A 19121-nucleotide genomic window follows, 5' to 3' on the forward strand; every position below is an offset into this window, starting at 1 on the left:
GAAGCAGTTACAGTGTATGAATAACATAAATATGAGCGAAAATAGGAAATAATAATAAGGTTTAAGAAAAGGTTTATGGTTTAGAGGAAACAACACGGTTAAAGTTTTAGGTTTGAAATTTAGAGTTTGTGGCGAAATTGTCAGGGTTTAGGAAAAATCAGGGTAGTTAGTTATAAAAAAAATGTGCAGATCTAAATATATGTATATAAAAAAAATATGAATTAAAAAAAAACAACGGCGTTGTTAGCGCAAAATTGCGATCATCGCAACTGGATCGGATAACACAAATGTCACGCCTCATACACGTATATGTGAAAACAGCGTATTGACACGATCCGATCCGAAAACATAATCAAATTATAACATAAAATAGAAATATATATATATATATATATATATATATATATATATATATAACACTAGTTACATATATGAACATGTATTTGAAACACAGTAACAAATATATCAACAAAATAGATAAAGTATATATCATATATAAACTATTACCAAACTGTGTGTACGATAGTATAGATCAGTCACTCTCAGTTTCTCTTTTTTGTTCTGTCTTTTTTTGCCTCTCTCTATCAGTCATGCTAGTAAATATATATAGGAACAAATTAGGTTAATGATAATGGACCTAAGTTTATTTTGAAACCCAATATTAAATTAAAAACCGAATAAAGTTAAATAATTAAAATAGTTAAAATTAAAATAAAAACTAATTAATCTATTTATTTATTCTAGATCCAATATAAAAATAAATAGACTCAAAAAAAAAATCGGGCACCAAAATGCTCGAAAAAATAAAATGAACACGTCAAAATAATCAGCGCGAAATAAATGACTCGGAAAAATACAGCATTTGGTCGGATTTTGAAATAAAAATTATGACCGTTTAAACTGCTCAGACTGATCAACATATGACCAAAAATAGTCGTAAAAATATTTTTAGCATGTCAAATTAAACCACGTGAACCGCAGATTAATGTTACCGACATTTGCAAACTTAAACTTGACATTTTTTCGTTGACTAATTTTAGGCACAGTTAAAAAGTTAATTTGACCAGTCTGTTTGTAAATTCCGAGAAATTATTCCGGCTAATATTAAGACAGAAAAAAATGTTATGCTATGAAGATGATGCAAATGAATGTGAAACAAAAAATTGGTTAAAGTTAAAAATAGAGGGCAAATTTTGGGGTGCAACAGTGTCTAACTACTCTGTGATCCATCGTGATGTCTTCCACAATTAAATTAAAATTAATATAAAAAATATAAAAAACAATAATAACGTGTCTAACTACTCTGTCATCCATCGTGATGTCTTCCACTATTTTTTTTTGCATAATTTTAAAAAAACTTTTAGAGAAAAAAATTAATTCCTGTGCATGTAATAGGTTGTAATTTTATGCTAATCGGTTATATTTGGAAGTTTTAGATAGAAATGAGTTAGTCGTTAAGTGTATTTGGTTATCATAATATGTTCATTGATTACACCCGAGGGTTTTCAATTTTATTTGTTTGATAATTGTACTCCATCTTGTGTGATTGTATAAATACCATTTGAGTATTTCATGCAATATTTTAAAACTCAGACTGGTCATCGAATCGGTGAGAAAATTGGGTCACTAGTTCGTTGATAGAACCATTAAGTCACTGCTCGAACCACATCACTAAATCGGATAAAATCGAAAAACTCTATTGAATAAACCTGTCACTATAACAAAATTATATAGGTATTAATCCGGTCGAACTAGATGACTCAGTGTAAACAAAAATCACTAACACCTAAAAAATTTAAAAATATATAATTTCACAAGTTCATAATTTAAATTCAAATTTGAGTCAATTATAAATTTGAGTTAAGTAATTGATTTAAATTTTTTATCAAAGTATAATCTCAAATATAAACTTATGGTTGTTGTCTATCAAACATGCATTACCATTTACTTTATGCAACACTCCAACCCAACTAATAAAATCTAATGATATCAATCATATAGGAAAGAAAATAAAGTATCTTCAAATTCTGCAACCTATCAATACTATAATACTGCAATAGCATCTATTTACTATAATACTGCAAAAACCGACGTCGTTTTAATTTTAAAAAAATGCTTAAACCATCGATTTTTGGGTTTTTACCGGTTCTCATCGGTTCAATTACATACCCGATCCAACAATTGAACCAGACCATCTACCATTTTGATTCCCGACTCAACTGGTTTGACCGTCCGGTCCGATCTGGTTTTTAAAACTATGATCTCATGAATTAATTAATACGTATATTTTCACCCTCAATTCTCTCTCTCTCTCTCTCTCTCTCTCTCTCTCTCTCTCTCTCTCTCTCTCTCTCTCTCTCTCTCTCTCTCTCTCTCTCTCTCTCTCTATATATATATATATATATATATATATATATATATATATATATATATATATATATATATATATATATATATATATATATATATATATATATATATATATATATATATATATATATATATAATCCACTAACTAATTACTAGTTGAAACTAAACAAAACAAAAAATAAATTAAAAGAATAATAATAAAAACATGAGAGGAATGCAAATATGAATATGGGATGTAAACAAAAGAAAAAGAAAAGCTTAGATTCTAAATGGGTCAAACCTAAAAACTAAAACTTAATTTGGTTTTAAATAAACATTATAAATAAAATGAAGAGAGAAAACAATATAAATAAATAAATAAAATTAAAAATAAGATGCTGCATGTTTTTCACCCTCAATTCTCTCTCTCTCTCTCTCTCTCACACACACACACACACGCAAGCACTCTCTCTCTCTCTCTCTCTCTCTCTCTCTTTCCCTTCACACTCAATAATTTTCACCATTCTTGTGGTTCCAAGTTCCAACATTTTACATCAAGAGTCAGTTTAATCCATCAAACACCAAGTGTGGGAAAATGCTTTATGTTTCCAATGAACGAATTCCTGCGAATCTCCTTATTCTTGATATGAAGAATTACGACAGATGGTGCAAATAGATGAATGTGTTGTTTGGTTATCAAGATGTTCTTGAAGTGATCAAAAATGTATTTATTTCAATTGTAGAAGGTGGAAATGATGCACAAAGGTCTATGCATAAGGAAGAGAAGACGGAAGATTATAAGGTGTTGTATTTGATTCATCAATGTGTTGATGCGAATAATTCTGAGAAAGTTGGTGATTGTACAACTTTGAAGCAAGCGTGGGAAATCTTGGAGAAAACATATGCCGGATATGACAAGGCAAAGGTGGTGAGGTTACAAACTCACAAGAGGCAACTCAAGTTGATTCAAATGGAAGAGAAAGAAATAATTTGCAAATTCACAAAGAGAATTGCAAGATTGGTAAACTAAGTGAGGCACATGGACAAACAATCACAAAGCAGTATGTTGTCGTGAAAATTTTGCGTTCTTTGACGCCAAGATTTGACAATGTAGTGGTTGTAATTGAGGAATCGAAGGATCTTTCAATGATAAGCAAAAAGGATCTACAAAGCTCTCTTGAAGCACATGAGCATAGAATTGAGGAAAGAAATGTTGATAAAGCAAAGGCGAAGATCGCTTTGTGATCCCTATTCAATGAGAGAGATGAAGGCGCATGGGAAAGTGGCCCATGAATAAAGGTAGAGGGAACTTTTAGAATTTTGGTGGAAGAGAACCCCAAAGTTCAAAAAATTCAATATTCCAAAAGGATGAAAACACTAGCAATAGGGTTGTTATATCAAACAACTCTAGAGGTGACAATGTAAGAGGTAGAAGAGGAATAAAAATGGTTGATAAGAGCAGTGTGCAGTGCTTATATTGTCAAAATCTTGGTCATTTTGCAAGAGAGTGCAGTGCCAATAAGAAAGAACCTTAAGAAGATGAAGTTAGAGTTGCAAGACAAGAGTTTCATGTTGAGAACACACTCTTGGTCACGATCACATAAGGGAAATGCAACAACAATAGGTTGCAAGACAATAACAATGGCAGTTTGAAAAACATTACAGAACTAAAGTGTAACTGGTTGCAATTTTATGCCAACTGGTTACATGTTGAATAAAACATAATGACGAATTTGAAAGAACAAGTGCAATGCAACGATCAATGGTATTTAGACTCCGGGTGTTCAACGCATATGATATGGAGGAAATATTGGTTTGTTACAATCAATCGTGCCATGAAGAGAAAAGTGAAGTTTACGGATCATTGATGTATCAATCAAGAGAAAGGATGGTGGAATTTTTTTGTTAAAGGATGTGTTGTATATCCTCTAAATCAAGTGTAATCTTCTAAGTATTGACCAATTGCTTGAGAAGGATTAGAAGATTCATATAGAGAACAAGACATTACGCATTATGGATGCAAATTGAGTGTTAGTCTTAAAAGCTCCTATGGCTCCCAATTGAACTTTCAAAGTTGAGTTGAAGGTTATAGAGCATAGGTGTCTTGCTACTGCAACTAGTAGAGAAGAGTGATTATGGCATTATAGGGTCGGGCATCTCAACTTTAGAGATCTCAACGCCTTGTAAAGGAACAAGATGGTTATCGGGCTTCCATTGATCAACATACTAGATGAAATTTGTGAAAAATTTGTGCAAGTGAAGTAACATAAGGGAAAATTCAGTAAGGATGCAATTTTTAGAACCTAGTGTCACCTTCATTCAGATATGTGTTGACCGATGCAAGTTAATTATGTTAGTGACAATATATATTTTGTCACATTCATTAATGATAATAGTAGAAAATTATGGTTGTACCTAATCAAGAGAAAGGATGAGGTACTTGAAGTATTTAAGAAGTTCAAGTCCATGGTCAAAAGGCAAAATGGTCACAAACTCAAAGTTCCAAAAACATGTGCTGGAGGCGAATATGTCTCAAATGACTTTGAGAGGTTTTATGATCAAGATGGAATAGTACATGAGGTAGTACCTCCTTATACAACTCAGAAAAATGGTGTCACCGAAAGGAATAATCAATCGATCATGAACATGGTGAGAAACTAGTTGACAGGGAAGAACTTGCCAAAAGAGTTATAAGGAGAAACGATGTCCACAACTACACATTTGTTAAATAGGTGTCCAACAAATAAGCTTGAAAAACTTACACCGAAGGAAGCATGGTCTGGATTTAAACCAAATCCGAGTCACTTGAGAGTTTTAGGTTCGGTAGCATATTGACATGTGTTGGGACAACTTAGAAAGAAGCTGAATGATAAGGGAGAATTGATGATTCTTGTAATGTATCACTCTACCGGTGGTTAAAACTGTTAGATGTAGCAAACAAAAGGATCATGATCACCAGGGATGTCATTTTTGACAAAATAAAAAAGATGTAGCAGAATGCAACCAATTGTCATAATATGTCAATCAGTTACACTAATTAAAAATTCGTATCTGCAATGCTGGAAGGTACAAAACTAGCCCATGTTGAATCCTAAATGGAAGAAAATGTTAGAAGATCATCAAGGCAAATAAGTTTGCATGCTAAACTCCAAGATGTGAACTGTTCTAGAATAACAAAATCAATGACCATAATGATTTCGTCCATTTTGCACTTATGGATGAATATGAACCTGTTAAAACAGGGGAGGCATTGAGTGATCAAAAATGGATTTGTGCTATGAAGGAGGAGCTGAAATTGGTAGAGTAAAACAAGACTTAGAAGCTCGTTGATCTATCAGAAGGTAAGAAGCCAATTGATGCAAAATGAAAGCTTTGTACAGTTTGAAACAAGCTTCAAGAGCTTGGAACAAGATGATATATGGTGTCTTAAAGGAGATTGACTTCAAGAAGTGTGTATATGAACATCATGTGTATGTGAAGAAGGATACAAATGAAGGGTTGTTTCGTACCTCGAAAAAAGAACACGACCTCGCGAAGCGCAATCGCACGCTCGCGGGATGTACTTATTTACAATCGTAATCACCACCGAACTTTGTTTATTCCTAAAGAGGGAAATGGAAAATATCGATAAAACCCCTAAAAGAACGACTAAGATATGGTCGTCGTAATCAATATCGGGTTCGGGAGTCGGCTACGCAAGGGGAAGGTATTATCACCCTTCATGTTTGTTGTACTCAACGGGAAGCATTTAGTTAGTTATGTGCATTAGTGTTTGCTTAAAATGTTAGGCTTTTTGAGTTATTAAAAGGGGGAAAAGTATAAGACAAAAATGTTTATTTTTTATTAGGGTGCATGACAAGACTTTTAATCTCGTTCCTACGTATCTCCGGATACGATGGAAAAATCAAGACTACGTAGTTCTGAGTAGAAAATGTTAGTTTGTTGGTTGATTTTAGCGAAATCTATTGTCTCAATCGACGAAAAACATTACTTACCCAAAACAGGTGAGGAGCGAGTGTTTGCATCACATTGAATGAATTTCTAGATATTAACATTTATGGGAAAATGTTACTTATCTCAACTTAAACGATTATGGACGAACCATTATTTTGCATCGTCTCGAGACAAAATATCTTTAGTTTGAAAAGAGTTTGAAAGATCGCACGAGGACGAGAAAAGAGTTTGATGTGTTAAGAAGTTGGAATAATTGAAATGGATTGAAGTGATTTGATTTGAGAAAAATACTCGACGTTGGATCGAGTGTTTATTTTTCTTATTTTTGAAAAGGGTTGATTTTACACGAGTCTTGAATTAACAATTGAGTAAGGCAATCAAACCAAAATAAAGGGAAACAGTAAAATTATTACACATCATGTGAATATGAGTACATTTTGTCGAATGAAAATATAATAAAGTGATTAAGAGAAAACCCATCAAACAAGTCTACGTAAACAAAAAGATCTCATTGTAAGAAGGCTCAAGAGCAAGCCACTAAACCTAAATCGAAAGCAAACTAAATTTAGCGCTATGCTCGACTAAGTTAAAGTGAATTCATGTAGGAATCACTCTAAAAGAAGCTGGTCAATAAAATCTATACGTCCAAGCGATTTTCGAAAATTAAATTGGATTTTAACTCCAAAATCACAACGCAACGAACCAAATGACAACATCAAACGCAAGCAAGAGTGAATTGAGATAAAAATAAAAAATAACGTAAAAAATAAAATCGATACAATAATTAATCAAATAATCTATTTAACAATAAAAAATAATTAATCAATTAAACAAATAATCCACTAACTAATTACTAGATGAAACAAAATAAAACAAAACAAAAAGAGAAATTAAAAGAATAATAATAAAAATATGTGAGGAGTACAAATATGAATATGAGGTGTAAACAAAAGAAAAAGAATAGCTTAGATTCAAAATGGCCAAATCCCAAAACTAAACTTAATTTGATTTTAAATAAAGATATAAATGAAATGAAGAGAGAGAGAGAGAAAAAAATTAAAACAAAAGATGTTTCATGAGGAAAATCAACACCCCACTTGGTTGATAGAAAAAATTCAAAATTTAAAACAAGCCCAATTAAAACTTAACATGTGGCATGGGGAAAAAAGAAAAAATTAGTTCATGAAGATGAGAAAAATCTTCTTTCTGTTTCCAGTTCCTGAGTCCAAAAAGAAAGAGTGGGTCTGCCACGAGTTTTTTTTGTTGGTTTGGAGTCACCAATTCCCAGTGGAAACGAGGATCCGTCCATGAGAAATAAAAAGAGACAGAGTGTATAGCTGTCATAACCAAATCAATTCTTTCCACCTTTTCTGTTTTTTTTCATTTTCAAAAATTGGAGACAGAGTGGGTCTGCAATATGTGGTATATATATATATATATATATATATATATATATATATATATATATATATATATATATATATATGTGTGTGTTTTTTTTTCTTAGTTAATAAAAAGTTCCAAAATATTCTTTTGATTTTTTTTAAAAAGATTTATAAACAAATAAAATAATGAAAATTAAAAGAATTATAAATAATTAAAATAAAATCAAACCGAAAGCTAAATAATCTTCTTTATTATTTATGAACATGTTGATAAAAAGATAGAAATAAAAAGACTCAAAACAAATACAAATCAGACAAAAAAATGCTCAAAAAATTAAAATGAATTCACCAAAATGATCATTGTGAACTAAACTTTTCAGAAACATACAGGTTTTGATCAAATTTTGAAGTAAAAATGACTGGTTAAAAGGGTTCGGGCTGATAAGAAGCGACAGAAAAAATAGTCAAAATAATACAACGAGCACGCCGGGTTAAACTATACAAACCGTAGATTAATAAATCTGACGTTTACAAGCTCGATTTTGAAATTTTCGACCGATAATTTTGCGTACATTTGAAAATTGATTCAATCGGTTTGTCTGCATATCCAAAAATTTATTCTGTTTAATTTTTTAGGCATTAGGCAAAATGAAATGCATGTTATGCTATGTAGGTGAAACAAATGCTATGATGCATGTAATGTTTAACTGAATGAGGGGAAAAATTGGGGTATGACAAGTTGATAGTCCTTTGTCTCTACGTGGACGATTTGTTAATTACGAGCAACGTTGAATGATGCATTTCTAAGTTTCAATGGTGAGCTTATGAAGGAGTTTGAGATAACTGACCTAGGTCTCATAGCATACTTCCTTGGAATTGAGTTTTACAAGTCCAAGAAGGGACTACTCATGCACCAAACAAGGTATGCAATTGAGATTTTGAAGAAGTTTGAAATGGAGCATTGCAATGCTGCCATTACTCAAGCTGAACCGAGGTTACAATTTTTGAAAAATGCAATTTACTCGAATTTATTGATTACAATTAGTACTGAGATGAAAATAATAGAAAGTCTTCAGCTGGATACATCTATATATTCAGATAAACACCAGTCTATTGGTGTTCGAAAAAGGAATTGGCAGTGACACTCTCTTCTTGTGAGGCTGAGTACATTACAACTTTGTTGTGTGCATATCAACTCATATGGTTAAAGAATCGGTTGAAGGAGCTAAGCAACAAAGAGGGTGACACTGTAACGCTCAAGGTTGATAATGTTTCCACTATAAACGTTTCTAAGAATCCTGTTACACATAGGAGAAGCAAGCATATTGAGATGAGATTTCACTAATTGAGAGAACTTGTTAGTGAAGGAAGGTTTATAATGATTGAGATTGAGGTATTGTAGAAGTGAAAACCAAATGTTCAATTGTTTGACCAAAAGAGTCATAATTGAAGTGTTCAAGAGATTGAAGAAAGTAATGGACATGGAAGACTTGGAGTACATGAATTAAGGTGATGTTTTAAAAGAAAAAGCTAATTCACATGCATGTAACCAGTTTCACTTTTATGCTAACCAGTTACACCTGGAAGTTTTCACACACACATACACATGCACGCACACACACACACGCACACACCACACACACGCTTTCTCTTGGAGGTAGGCTTTAGAGGTAGGTAGGAAGTGACCTTCATCATCTTATAAAATAAAAAGATCATCAGATGTAAACATTACACATGAAGAAAATCATCAAAATGACACACAATTTTCTTTATGGCACTTTTATGTTTTGAAACTTGTTTATTTCATAATAGCTTAAGATAATGGAGACATGATTTGTTTGTCATTTTTATATTTTAATATTTCAAAAATAGTTTTATATATATATATATATATATATATATATATATATATATATATATATATATATATATATATATATATATATATATATATTTGTTGAATTATTATTATGTCATTTGATTCTTTTTAACAAGAATTCATCCATTATTAAATGTCAATAAAAAAAATATAATTTATTTTAATGCTAATAGTAAGATGTGGAAAAAAATGTAAACTTATTCTAGCATATTTAAAAGAAGATTGTGGCGGTTTTAACCAGCGTATGATTTGTAGATATATGTTTTTAAATGCAGTTATGGAATTTGAAACGGTAACTATTATAAATATGAAACTGCCATTTTGAACTATGTAAAAAACGGCGCTTGATGTGGCGTTTTCTTTTAATCCAACCAAATTTATGATCTTTTTGTTAATTGTGGCGAATAAAACCGCCACAATCTTCTTAAATTACCCCCCATAGTTTATGCAATATTTTATAGTGCATAACATAAATTTCAGAAGGCTTCTAACGTAAAACGGGAGTTTGGTATCACTCATTAACCGAGGATAAAATTTATGAATGCAAGAACACATTAATGTTGTCTTTGGAAAGAATAAAAAATGGTCCGTTGAGAAAAATATTTAGAAAATGATGTCGCTGTTCTTTGATTTTTCCATATTAGTCTAGCCTCGATATAAAAAGTTGTTTTGATGTGATGCATATAGAGAAAAATGTGTGTGATAGTTTGATTGGGATATTTCTAAACATTCAAGGCACGACTAAATATAATAAGAATTTCTGTACAAATATGGTGTCGATGGCTATGCGATAACAGTTGCCTCTAGAAGAATTAGGAAAAATAACTTATTTACCTTTGGCATGTCACACTCTATCTAATAAGGAAAAGAATCTTGTGTCAATCGGATATGTATTTCTCTTCATCATTTTTTGACATTATGGTTCAGTTAATTGTTCATCTAGTCAGAAAAATCATATAGTGTGGTCCAGTGTATTTAAGGTGGATGTATCCAATATAGTGATACATGAAGATCTTTAAAGGATATACAAAGAATCAGCATCGACTGAAAGTTTCGATTGTTGAAAGTTACATCACTGAAGAAGTTGTTGAGTTATGTTCAAACTATTTGTGAGAAACAGGTTCTATTGGAATTTCAAAGTCTCTTCATGATGACAGATATGAAGGTAGATGTACTCAAAGTTTAAATGTTAAGTCAATGACTTAGGATGTAATTATTCAAGCATATTTGTATATATTGAATAATGTTGATGAAGTTCAACCTTACATATCTACTCACAAAATATTTACCAAGGAAAAATATCCCCGAATGAGTGACAAACAAGTGGTTTTTTAAAGAGCATAACAAGAGATTCATAAGTTGGTTTAATGAAAGAATTTCTAATGATGATAGTGTATCTGAGCCTATTAAACGTATGTCATATATGCCTAAATTTAATGTAGTAACTTGGCCTGCATACGACATTAATGAGTTTTCCTTTTATACAAAATCAAAAGCTGGTCGTATTACAATGCAAAATAACGGGATTGTGGTTGAGGTTGAGTCCATGTATTTCTCTAGTTTGAAAGATAAAAATCCTATAATGACATCTAGAGTGTAATTTGGGGCCATTGAGGAGATTTGAGAGATTGATTATGTTTTATTCAAAGTTCCTTTATTTAAACGCAAGTGGGTTGACAATAACATTGTTATATAAACTGGCGACTTAAGATTCACAAGGGTTGACCATGACAAGACAACATATACGACCAAACCATTCAACGTGGCATCCTAAGAAAAACAAGTGTTTTATATCACTGGTCGTTCTGACAAAATATGGTCAATTATTCTCCAAGAAAAACACATTCCTCATAGTGATGAAAATTAAGATTTAAATTTGATATTACTGTGACTTCTTCTTACACTACACATGTGCCCACTTCATACGAAGAAGTTGATATAGATGATGTGTATGCTATTCGTTATGATCATGAAGAAGGCATATGAGAAAATTAACAAATAAATATTTTTCATTGTTTATTAATAATTTATTGTATGTTATAATTTTAAGTGTTATATACTAACAAGTATTATTATTTGAAATTATGGATGTTTAGAGACATAACACTAAAAGACGTCTCTGGTCACGTTTATAGATTTTATATGTTGATTGTTTTCTTATTCTATATAATGATGTGTAAATTGTATGTTGTTTTGATGCCATTTTGATTTTGATGTAATACATTTTTTGGTTCTTAATAGTTGTCACTTTGTTTTTTATTCACAAATGTATTGTGTTGTTGTTTCTGATTTATTTCTATAAAATTAAAATTAAAATTAAAATAAAATATTTCATCACGGTTGATTTTAGCAACCATAATGATATTTAATGTGCTATTTAATTTAATAAAATTAAAAAATGACATTGATGGATATCGAACTAATGACCTTTAAATTTTTTACTACAATTCTAGAAATGTTTACTTGTTTTTAAAACAACAATGTTGCACTTATTGACTATTTTATTTATATTTATTATGTATGAGTGAATGTAGATTATAGTTTCATTTTAAGTTTTGACTTGATTTGAAGTCAATGAATTTTCACTTAAGTTGTCTCCTAAGAGAATTAACATGTAGAATTGAATTTCAATCTTATTGTTTGTAACTTACCATAATAATTCTTGATTTTAAGTTGAAATTGCTAAAGTAATTCTTGATTTTTAGATTTACTCTTGTTAGTGAGCAATGTTAATATAGTTCATGTTAGTAGATGTAAGAATACATAAACTTGTGACTTAATTTGTATCTCAAAGAATGTAAGCTCAAGATATTGGGTGGAGTATGTCCCTATTTCCATTCATCATATCACTTTTAACTACCTTCCTTTAAAACTATGAATGATCACGATTGTTGTCAAAGACTATGAAACATAATAGTGCCAATTGGTAAATTAAAACCATGTTTGCAATTTTCTATCTAATTATCCAATTGAAATCCAATATCCCATGTAAGTAAGACCTTGATAACAAAAGTGAAATTATCTACAATTTTTAGTAATTTTTCTTACTTCCAGCAAAACATGTAAATTAATTTTGATTTGAAGAGGAAAATATAAACTAACTATAATAGTGAGAAAAAACATGCTTTAATAATTTTATTTAAAAATTTTGATAACTCTAAACATTAGTCTTTTTCAAACAAAAGTGAAATAAAATACCAATCTCACAAGCAATGCATAAATAGATTTTTTTTCTCATGTAACTATGGAGCTATTCTAATGCATGGGTTGCTTTTTTTCATTTATCTTTGTCTTCGATGTTATTACTCATCTATGTTTTAAGATGTATGTACATTTTTGAAAAACTGTTCACAATCGCGAAAATGATAGTGACAAGATGGTATCGACAAGTAATGATAGTGATATCAATATCGTTGTTTATTATTTTTATATTAAAAAATAAATTATAATTAATTCACACTATAATATCTGCATTCAGCATTATAATATATATATATATATATATATATATATATATATATATATATATATATATATATATATATATATATATATATATATATATATATATATATATATATATATATATATATATATATATATATATATATATATATATATATATATATATCAACCAAAATTACAAAAATCTTTTAGGTGATTAGATTGCGACCGATATTTAAAACCTTGGATTTATTGTATATGATATGTGTTCCCAAATAGACGGCACCCTCATGCACACAGGTGCAGTATCATTAACACTGAAACATTTTGAAGAATCTTCCAACTTCAAACGCCTAGACATTTCATCTCCATTCCCATGATGAGATTTACTATTTGAGAGCATGTGTGACACCAATTATCACACATGCTTTATTTATTAGTTTATTTCTAAATCAAAATCCAAACATTAGAAATTAAGGACTCACAACCATCAGATTTTACACAATTAGGATTATTTGGTTTAACACTCGAACTTTCATGGTTTTGATTAAGGATCCGTTTGTTTTGACTTTTTTTAAAAATGATTTTTATAGTGTTATATATTTTAATGTAAAAAAAATTTATAGAGAAATTTTTCATAAAAGTTTCAAATGAAAATTTTGTTTAAATAGTTATTTTTAAAATATTATTTTAGATATTTTATTATTTTATCGAAAAAAAATTTGGATATTAAAATTTTAAAAAATTACTTAATTTTGAAGCTATTTCAAATAGCTTTTTTTAAAAATTATTTTTGAGATATAATTTTTTTAAAAAATTGTGATTTTGACTATATTTTGATCTTCAATAATGTATATTCACTACGCCAAATAAGGGAAAAGAGGGCGTTTTTTTTGGCCTATAACAGCGCTTTAAAGCGCCCTCTAATCTGGCGCTGGCATAGGTAAAGATAGCTCTTTTTTTCCTGGTGAAAGCGCTGTCTAAAGTGGCTCTTTAAGCCCTTTAAGGGCCACTTTAGAGGGCGCTTTTTAAAGAAAGCGCCCTCTAAAGTGGAAACATTTAAGGGTTTAGAGGGCGCTTTTACTGGAAAGCGCCCTCTAAAGTGGAAACTTTTAAGGGTTTAGAGGGCGCTTTTACTGGAAAGCGCCCTCTAAAGTGGAAATTTAAAGGGTTTAGAGGGCGCTTATTTTGGGAAGCGCCCTCTAAAGTGGGTGGTTATTTAATATTTTTTTTAAAAAGCGCTATATTTATTTCTTTATTTTAGACAACCTGTATATTGAAGCAGTACACCCAAAACTGTATAATTTGAAGCCATTTTTCACACATTGCATTCAACAAGCCTTATATACAACAATCCATACATATACAACAATCCACTGATATATAATCGTTTAACTTCTAAAGATTCTAAATATACAACCAATTCATAACTTAAAAAGAAATAAAACTAAGTAGCAAAAGCATCTCTAAGATGTATGTTTTTTTTGCTAGCAGCAGTCTTCTTAGCAACAACCTCTTTTTGTTCAATATCAATAGCATGAACCTAAAATATCATAAAATTAGTTAGGTGAAGTATAAGATCAAGAATTAACATTTTCTATGCATAAATATCAAATAATTGTGTTTATACCTTTTTTTTTATGCAACTGACTCGATTTGCTGCGTAATCCCCTTATATTTTTGGTCCCTTATCTTTTGAAGATAGAATTGATATTTGTTTAGATGGACATGTTCCATTGTTGTAGAGGGATACTTTCAAATATCCAGCATCATCATCTACGCGAATGAGGCTTGACGACAATGGAACATCTCCATCTAAACAAATATCAATTAATACTTTCAAGTACCCCTTGCCCCTTGCACGAATGATTGACTTCATAATAGCCATTTTACCTGTAATAAAGAAAACAATTAAAATCAGATGACAAATGTAAAAACAATTAAAATCATAAAAGTCATTTTACCTGTAATAAAGAAAACAATTAAAATCATTTGACATGTACCTTTTTCACTAAGTTCTCTTTCTTTTCTTGGTTGGAATATGTTCTACATGTCTCTTAACAACACGGACGGTTGGATTGATCCAAATACCCTCATTATGATCATTTCTAATATATGAATCATTTGATATAATATTCTCATCTTGATCATTTCTGATAAACGATTCAATCTCAACATCAATATCACCTTGATCTCCAGTGTTTTCATCAATTACTTTGTTGGAAAAAAGAACTATAGACCATTTCGTACTTTTCGGATCATTGACATAGAACACTTGTCTAGCTTGAGAGGCTAGAATAAAAGACTCATCTTTGTATCCCACCCTATTAAGATCCACTTGCAAAAATCCTGACTTATCCATTCGAATGCCGTTATTATTTTCAACCCACTTGCAACCAAATATAGGAATCTGAAACTTCTCATAATCAAACACCCAAATGCACTCGATAACACCAAAATACGACAGATTTGCAAATTTGGGGTTTAAGTCCTTCACACTTGATATGTGCATTGCTTCAGCTACCACGGTGACACCACTATTCTGCATAGTACTTTTATCATCTTGTTCTTTGGTATAAAATGTGTATCCATTAATCGCGTATGCGCTATAAGAAAAAACATGGAAACTTGGACCATATGCTAAGCATCTCAACCTTTCTGTTATTGAAGCGGGATCTGAATAATACTTTGAATAAATATGATCCTTAAACCAATGTATAAAACATCGATTGTGCTCTCGTACTATCCAATTTTCATTTCTATTGGGATTTAAACCTCGGAGAACATCCTTATGAATTTCAACATACGGCTCAACCTCATTCTCATTGTGCAGAACATACAAAACGCGCAGTATGTTATAATCTTAATGTTTACTAAAGGGGACCTTAGAGGGCGCTTGTGGAAAAAAAGCGCCCTCTAAAGGGGGCCTAAGAGGGCGCTTATGAAAGCGCTCTCTAAGGCTTTCCAAAAGCGCTTTATAAACTGGAAATGCACTTGGACTTATAGAGCGCTTTTTTAAAAGCGCCCTCTAAGGGTAACCTTAGAGGGCGCTTTCTAAAAAGCGCCCTGTATTATTGTCCCTCTCTCTCCTCCTTATTTTTTTGCTTCACCTTAGAGGGCGCTTTATTACAAAAGCGCCCTCTAAAGTGCGCTGTCTATTCCAGTTGTTCGCTCCTTATTTTTTCGTTTCACTTTAGAGTGCGCTTTTGTAATAAAGCGCCCTCTAAGGTGCGCTGTCTATTCCAGTTTTTGGCGTAGTGATTTATGTTATATAATGAACAATTTAATTTTTTAATTTATAAAAAATAAATTTAGAAAAATTTATAATATTTTGAAAAATATTTTTGTAAAATCTATTTTTAAAAATACAAAAAAAAAATCCATTTTTTTAAAGCTAAAACCTTAAAACTGTTGGTGCAAAGGTAGAATATATGATGGCTACAAAAAGGATTAAAAGTTACAATGATTGACACCCTATTTATAAGCCTCTAACAAACTTAAATATGAATCAAATCTAATATTTAAATCTAATATCTAACAAACTTAAATATGAATTAAATCTAATAATTAAATCTAATACCATCCCTTAATTCATATTCCATCAAAACTTGTAACACCAATTCCATCCCTTAATCTGAGAAATTGATCAGTCTTGATAGCTTTCGTCAGAACATCTGCCAACTGCTTCTGAGTGCTGCAGTGTACAACTTCTAACACTCCCCTCTGAACTTGATGTCTCAGAAAATGATACTTGATCTCAATGTGCTTGCTTCTCCCATGCAACACTGGGTTTCTGGCAAGATTGTTTGCAGACTTGTTGTCAATCATCAGCTTCAGAGGTTTGTTTACTTTAATCTTCAGATCCTGCAATAGATTCAGAATCCACACAGCTTGGCATGCAGTAACAGCAATCTTACAATTCTTCAGATCAAATCTCTTCAGAAGTTCTAATTCATACTTGAGCTGATGCAAAATAATACCTTTCTCAGAGTATCTGAACTCCATCCCTAGAAAGTATGTCATTTTGCCTAGATCAGTCATTTCGAATTCATTCATCAGAACTTTCTTGAACTTGGCTATCTCTTGTTCAGAACTTCCAGTCTTGTTTCTCTCTATAGCATCAAGTTCTTCTTTCATGGCCTTCAGCCAGAGCTTCTGCTTAAGAGCCTCTTCTGTACTTATGGGTTCAGAGTCTACTAACATGGCACACTGAATAACTTCTCCTTCAGAGTCTACTTCAGTGTCTTTCAGCATGTCAAATTCTGCATATCTTCTGGGGATGTTTCTGATTCTTTGTGGTCTCTGAACTTGTTCAGAGTCTTGAGCTTCAGAGTTTCTAGCTTCAGATGGTTGACTTTCTCCAGAGCTTTGACCATCTTCAGGGTCTGGCATATTTCCAGAGTCTGAATTGCCACCAGAATCTGGATTACCATCAGAGTCTGGGTCATCAGAGTCTGGATCATCAGAGTCTGAAACATCAGAGTCTGGAACATCAGAGTCTGGAACATCAGATTCTGGATCACTATCAGAGTCAGAATCAACGTCAGAGTTTACTCCAACCTCAGAAATTCTGAACTCTGGCCTTTCTTCAGAGGTTCTAACATCAGAATCAGATTGAGACTTATCCCAATTCCAAACTTCTGATTCCTTCACAATCACATCTCTACTGAATTCAATTTTATTGGTTTCTGGACAATAGAGCTTGTATGCACCTGTACTGTGGTACCCTATCAGAATCATCACTTTGCTTCTATCATCCAGCTTCTGTCTTCTGGCTTCTGGAACATGTTTATAGCAAACAGAACCAAACACCTTCAGATGACTAACACTTTGCTTATCTCCAGCCCACTTCTGTATTGGAACTATTTCCTTCAACTTCTTCGTAGGACATCGGTTGAGTACATACGTTGCGGTGGCAACAGCTTCTCCCCAGAGCTTTTGAGGAAGCTTCTTCTCCTTTAGCATGCTTCTCACCATATCAAGCAAAGTTCGGTTTCTTCTTTCAGCAAGACCATTGTGTTGAGGGGTATAAGGAGCAGTAACCTCATGCTCAATTCCATTCTCCTCACAGAACTTCTGGAACTCTTTGGAGTTATACTCACCTCCACCGTCAGTTCTAAGAATCTTCAGCTTTTGACCACTCTGATTCTCAGCCTTCATTCTGAACTTCTTGAATTCATCAAACACCTCGTGTTTGAACTTAATAAGGGATACCCATGTCATTCTTGTGAATTCATCAACAAATAACACAAAGTATTTATTCCCTCCCATCGATGCTACTGGAAATGGACCACACACATCAGAATGTACAACTCCCAAGGCATGTTTTGCTCTTGGAGCAGTTTCTGACGCAAATGGCAATCGTGGTTGTTTTCCTTCCATACAAACTTTGCATGACTTTTCAGGCTTCTTAATTGCAGGAATTCCATGTACCAACTTCTTTGAATTCAGATGTTTTAAGCTTCTGAAATTCAAATGACCAAATCTTCTGTGCCACAGCTCACTCTCCTTCTCAGCACTTGTTGCACTAAGACATTCTGAGTCTGCAGTTCTGACATTCACCTTGAATGTTCTATTCCTTCCCTGTTCTGACTCCATAATCAACTTCTGATTGCAGTCATACAGCTTCAGAAGATTGTCCTTCATGGTAACTGAAAAACCTTTCTCAATTAATTGTCCCACACTCATCAGATTGCTTCTGATGCCAGGTACATACCACACATTCTGAATCAATGCTGTTTTCCCATTGTTCAGAGTCACTCTGACATTTCCCATACCTTCTGCATTAAGATATTTGTCATCAGCACATCTGATCTTTGTCCTCTTTTCAGAGTCAAAGTCAACCAGCCATTTCTTGTTTCCAGTAAGATGATTTGAACAGCCAGTGTCCATATACCACCAGTCTATCAGATCCATATTATCAGATTCAGAGGCCATCAATAGCACAGATTCGTCATCAGAACTTCTGGCTATATTTGCTTCTTCTGATTTTCTCTCCTTGTTTGACCAACAGTCTCTAGCAAAGTGACCAAACTTCTTACAACAGTAACATTGGATTTTCTTCTTGTCATACTTCTCTTTTCCCTTCTGAGCATTCTTTTGTCTATCAG

This window comes from Lathyrus oleraceus, chromosome 3 (genome assembly GCF_024323335.1).
Source record: "Lathyrus oleraceus cultivar Zhongwan6 chromosome 3, CAAS_Psat_ZW6_1.0, whole genome shotgun sequence".
In the NCBI taxonomy this organism is placed as follows: domain Eukaryota; kingdom Viridiplantae; phylum Streptophyta; class Magnoliopsida; order Fabales; family Fabaceae; genus Lathyrus; species Lathyrus oleraceus.